The 6,283-nt window shown below is 30.1% G+C and overlaps 1 long non-coding RNA gene across 1 annotated transcript; it reads right to left on the bottom strand.

Annotated features, from left to right (window-relative positions):
* Positions 1 to 2,168: 2,168 nt before the first annotated feature.
* LOC131599100 (uncharacterized) lies at positions 2,169 to 5,911 on the bottom strand. The gene is made up of 7 exons (XR_009282556.1): positions 5,507 to 5,911; positions 4,713 to 4,928; positions 4,372 to 4,612; positions 3,850 to 3,942; positions 2,863 to 2,962; positions 2,675 to 2,783; positions 2,169 to 2,438 (listed from the first exon to the last, which is right to left on the bottom strand). It is a non-coding gene; the product is annotated as an uncharacterized LOC131599100 (long non-coding RNA).
* Positions 5,912 to 6,283: the final 372 nt, after the last annotated feature.

The following is a 6,283-nucleotide window of genomic DNA, read 5'->3' as shown; positions in this document are numbered from 1 at the left end:
TTGGGGTATGACAGGTGAACTAAAGAAAAATTAAAAAAAAAAACTATCTCATTTTATTCTTTATTCAGTTGCAACTGTTGTTGTCTTTTGTCAGGGTAATTTATTTTTAATAATCCGAGAAATAATCAAATACAGATTATTTAGTATATTTGTCAATTATAGTTAGTTATATTATCTTGTGGTTACGGATGTGTCCCTAAGGCGTTACATTCTCAGAAAGGGCTGCAGTTACCGTGCATAGATAAAAATCTATGCACCATGCATAGATTACTCAAAATAATATATAGATTACTCAAAATAGTATGAATATTACTCAGAACAATGAATATATTACTCAAAATAGTTAAAATTTAATATTACTCTTAATGGTGTAATATTACTCAGAACAGTGTACTCATTATTCACAATTAATAATTACTCATAATTAATATATGTGAACAAATAATGCATATATTATTCATGAATTATAATATTATTATTCATTTCTAACTAAAATGTTAGTCAAAACAATTTAAATATTACTCGTATGAAACTTATGCACCGTGCATAAGGATATACCTTATGCATATCAGCACATCCCCCCCATAAAGAGTTTGACCTTTATAACTTCTAAAGTAAGTTCCAATCTGCTACATTATGTTTGTAAAATAGTCATTACATTTAAAGGAAAAATAAATCATGGTTGTAACTTCAAAATTCAATACATTGTGAATTGATTTTTCCTATATTAATTCTTTAATTTAACTTTTCTTACAGATGCCTATATCATGGTGGGTGGGTGGTTCCCTATTTTCTTTTGTCGGTGGAGTAGCGTTGGCGACTGCAAGCCTCTTTCAATTGGTAAGTGTATTCCTTTTAGTTCCTTAGGAGAAGAGAAGATTGGAAATGAAGTTATTATAAGAAAATATATTATACAAATCTCCCATATAATGAGTACATCTAATGCCGATTTTTAGAAGGAAAAGGGTGCTTTTTTGGAAGGGGTTTTTCTTCCAAAAAAGTCTTAATCATCATGAGCAATCTCTTTGGTTGAGAAACTGCAGCTGAATGACCTCCTCCCTTTAGTGTAGCAAAAGATAGTTTATGCACATATACTTGAGTCCAACTCACGACCTTAACCATCAAATATTAAAATAAGTTAGTTTTACATGTATGAAGTATGAATGAATATAAGCCAGTAAAGTGAAAATTAAAAGCTTTATACAAGCATAAAAGATAAAACTTCTTTATGCCTTGAAATTTAGATAATTGGTTCTTAATTCACAAACACATAATATTTTTTACACTTAAGTAAGAAAGAAATTTACCTGTCCGCGTTGAAACAAGCCTCGTAAGACTTTGTAGTTTTCAATCCAAAATCTTTAGCCACTTCTCTTATGGTGGGCTTAAAAGACCTATGTTGACCAAATGCTCCTCCTCCAACTGCAGAACATCCAGTTCCTGCAGATTAAAAAAAATGATAATGTAACTTAGAAATTTAAAAATGATATAAAAATATTTAATTAATTTTAAAATTTAAATAATAATGGTAAAATTCGTGTCCGATCGTAATTTTAATTATATGCATATTATAATGAAAAAGTATATAAAAATACAACATATATATAAATTTGTACACACACAATTATTCAAATAAAAACCAATTACACAACAAGAGAAACAGCAATCAGCTAGGACGAAATTCGTAGCTAATTTGAAGTTAATCTCTATCAAATAGAATTAGTTTGAGATTAGTTGGGGATTAACTACTATATAGGCCGTTGCATGGATTGGGCGGCTAATTATCTAGTCCAAAAATCTCTAGCAAAGTTCAAACTAATAATTTAAAATTCCTAGCTAAACCACGCCTGAACTGTAGTAAAATATCAGTGTTTAGTTTAAGTTTTCAAGTTAAACAACCACAATATGGCTGCAACATCGTCGTAGCGAATCTCAAGCTAAATAAAATTATTTCAAAATTTTGTAACCACTGGTTTAAAGAAACAAAATTAATTTTAAAAAATTAAATAATATAATTTTTTTTCATTTAAAATTATACTCCTAATTACTATAACCAGAATGAAAAAAAAAAAGTTTCATATTTTATATATCTTCATTTTGTATGACTAATCCACTAATAATTAAATTAACTTAAAAACAATTTATAATATCATTAACAATTAACAATATAGAAAAAAACAATTTTATAAATTGCAATTACTTTTATTATATTTAAGTTACACATATCAACCGAGAAAATTTTGGTTTTTATTTACAATTACTAATAATTGAAGACCATGTCATTTTTTAGATTAAATCAGTGTACCACGTCACAAATGCTGAAAATGAACCATATAAAACAAATATATTCAGTATACTCTAGGTCTGGGTCTTGCTGTAATCAAAATATAGTTTTCACTCCGATTTTACGCAGCTTATCAACATCTTCAGGAGTCGGGCTGTTTAAGATAAAATTAAAAAGAAGTCAGAGGATCAAACCAAACTATATTCGACAGAAGTGGATCATAACGAAAGCAAAAAGAAAACCTGCAGGCATGACCCGACAATCAAGTCTGGTAGAATGAAGTTGTAGTTCATTCCTAATTCATGCCTATAAGTCCGAATTAATTATTACCGAATACAAATATTACAATTTTTTCTTAGCAAATGAAAACCAAAATATGATAAAACATACCAGCACCCATGGCTTCTGTCATGTTATTGTTGTATGTCTCAGATTTGACAACCTCCTCAACATCAGAGCTACTACTTTTCTCTGCACTTGGTATAGAACCAGAAGCAGCCTGCAGAAATTGGTGATTAGGTAATGAAAATTGTTGTATTAGGGTTTCGTTAAGAAAAAAATGAAAATGTTGAAGTTACCTTAAGTGACATGGTTGGAGATTTAGGGATGAAGAATAGAGAAGAAGAGTGGTGGCGAGTATTAGGAGTAACAAGTGTGTGGAAGGGTAAAAGAGAGAATCTGAAAATGAAAATGAGAGAGTGAGTATAAGTAGTGAGCAGGAATAGACCAAGACCAGTGTCTCCATGCGTGAAATAAATAGGGTTTATAACGAGAATCTATTAAGGACAAGAAACACAACAATAAGGTATGATTGAAGGGTTTTATCAAGATAGTATAAAATGTTCTAAATTCTAAATTCTAAACATCGGGTACATTAAAAGGCTACTGTTATCAAATGATATACAAATAGAAAATATAAACCAACAAAAGACTACTCAAATATTATCAAATCGCGAAGGTTAAGCAACCCAGTCTTCATTTCTATCAAAAGCACTTATTAATGTCTATTATCCAACACCCAATTCACTAACAAATTTAAAATATATAAGGGAATAATCTTTATTTCACAATTTTTTGAATCCAACTCATGAATATAATTAATACTGATTTTAGAATCTAATTTTAATTCTATTGGATCTAAGTCCGAAAACCGATGCACATAACCCGAAAGTCCTTACCTTCTTAGACAACTTGGATTTCAGGCTATACTTACTTAGAGCCTATTTACAAAGAGCCTTCACAACTTATCCCAATTTTACACCTAACACATATCTTCCTCAACATTTTTACCATTTTTGCTTAACTTCAACTGCAAGACTGACTCCACCGCTATCCCAAACCCAATTAGGCGATGAAGCTACCCAAGACTATTAAGCCCTTACACACGGATACTTGAATAATAATTTGAAAAAATAATTAAATATAAATAACATACTGAGCGCTAAGGTATTATTGATCAATAGCAAAAATACCCAAATCAGAAATTTAATATAAACAATCTTTAACAAAATTGAGCTTAGTTTCAGATTATGGAGGAATAATAGAAAAGACTAAAGATTACGAACCGAAATTGACTCGGATGTAGACCGTCTCTATAACCCTGCAGATCCTTTCACCGTCTCAGTTCACTTTTAATGGACTCTCCATACGGCGTCGTTCTGTTGTTTTAGTAAACAAGAAACAGAGGCGTATGAGTATGAATCTCCTATAATGGTGTTGCCATGTGTTAGAATAATACTAATGATTAGTGATCCTATTGGAACCGTTGATTACTATTTTAATTAGATTTGGCACAGTTGTACGGTTTAGTGGCAGAGTAAGATGCAAAAAGGGTGTTATTATTACTTTTTTACTTGAATTGAAAACGACAGAGTTTAGGGGAGTTTTTGGTTGATAGTATTAATCTAGAGTAGAATTAGATTGTGTACTGTAAACAACAAGCATAACAATACATAACCACTAAAAACCAAGTAAACACTAACAAACCTGTATAATGTAAATGTATCTATGGGTTTTCTGCTACTTAGAAACACTACCTAAGTCACAACAATACAAAACCATTCAAATCCAAATAAACACTAACTAACCTGTATAATATCAATGTATCTCTGGCTTTTCTGCAACTTATAAACACTATCCAAGTCATTATTGTTAAGTTTTTCCAAATCATTATCTGCCTTAGATAAACCCACCCACATTGTTCATCAATTTAATCATGTATACAAAATAAATTTCTTCAAAATTCAAAATTAAAAACTCACTGGAATTTCAGCCTCGTTATTGAGAGAGTTCATCGAGGTCGGCAAGAAAAGCGTCAGCAAAAGTACCCTGCAACCAAATACAACAAAAATCGAAAGCTTTAGTTTGTTGCGTTCAAAGAATTGGATTGAAAAATTGGGGTTAAGAGAAAATAGTAGGAAAACAATACCATAATAACACTAATTTTGTTGAAGATCTGAAGTGTATAGCTTTTGTAAAAAGTCTCCGAAGCACACTCGAATTCTACTAATCTCATCGTAAATCCAAACATACACTTGGATCATGAAAACTAAGTTTTGTTTTCAATAAAAATTTGAAACTATTTGTTTCAACTAGTATCTTATTCAGCTTTTTATGTCACGTAAAACACTATTGCAATTTCCACCTGTATTGCAAATCATTGAAATCAAATTATTAATAATAACATTGTTTCTTTCACTATTATGATGTTTCAAATAAGAAGCCCTGTATAAATAGTAGAAAATATATTACTAATACATATGTATGTCCTAAGATCATTTATAACATATCCTTATAGAAAAACAAAAATTTATTAAAATCATAAGATCAACAAGATCAAAATTATCAAATCAAATGATTAACATACGAGTTCATATATATCTTCAACAAAATTGAACAATATTATCGAATCAAACAGAATGAGTTAAACCATAAACAACACATTTTACAATAAAGGCACTGTCAAATGAGTTAAACCATACACCAAACCAAAACAATCATAAATTCAGAGGCTTCTAAATCTAAATCAGAGGCTAGTATGATACCATAATCATAAGCAGTGTATAACCTGTGTTCAATAACCTAAGTTCAATTCGTGTAAAACCTAAATAGAGAAATGAAAAACAATTGAAAAATCGCATGCAACCTCAACAGTGAAATTACAATAAATGTGTCCAATTGAACAATTTTGTTCAATTGAAAAGAGATTCAAATAACACATACCGTTTTCACAATTGAAACCTCTGTTAAGAACAAAATTCTTATCAGTCTATCCACGCTGAAGTAAACAAGAAGAAGATGAAACTATGTTCTAGGGTTTGGAATTGGGACTGAAATAAGAGATCGCTCAATAATCGAAGACTAGGGGGAGAAGGAGGATGAAAGAACATAGATCCATCAAACACAAAGAGTAGATGAGGGATCGATTGGAGATTGAGGGGACTGGCGATTTCAATTGGAGATTGAGGAAGGCAATATCGACCGGAAAGGGAGGAAATAGGACAATCGGACTTGGAAGACAACAAGGTCGATCGGAGTGGAGGAAGACGGTGGCGATCGGAGATGGAGACGGACAGGTCGGTCGGAAACGGAGAATGAGATGAATATGCTGAGATACAATATCTGAGAGTGAACACCAAACAATAGATAGAAAATATATTTTTATATTAAATAATTAAATTTTATTTATGTATAAAAAACACAATTGATATTCATAAACTATTTCAATAAAAATTATATAACTTTTTTTATTCGAAAAGAAAAGTCATATAGTCTAATAAATTACTTGTTAAATAAAAAAAAATAGATAAATAGTATATTTAACAGTAAGTAGTTGGTTAATTATTTGTAATTTGAATATATGATTGTCTTTTAAATAGGAATTAGCTACAAAATTACTTTGTAGTAAAAATATGGTAGCTAATCCTACATTTTCTTGTTGTGTTAATATCATTAATAATTCTAATGTAATAGTAGTCATTATATTTTCAACATAAATTA

This window comes from Vicia villosa, linkage group LG4 (genome assembly GCF_029867415.1).
Source record: "Vicia villosa cultivar HV-30 ecotype Madison, WI linkage group LG4, Vvil1.0, whole genome shotgun sequence".
In the NCBI taxonomy this organism is placed as follows: domain Eukaryota; kingdom Viridiplantae; phylum Streptophyta; class Magnoliopsida; order Fabales; family Fabaceae; genus Vicia; species Vicia villosa.
Note: the sequence above shows the minus strand (reverse complement) of the source record. Positions and strands in the feature narration are given on the sequence as shown.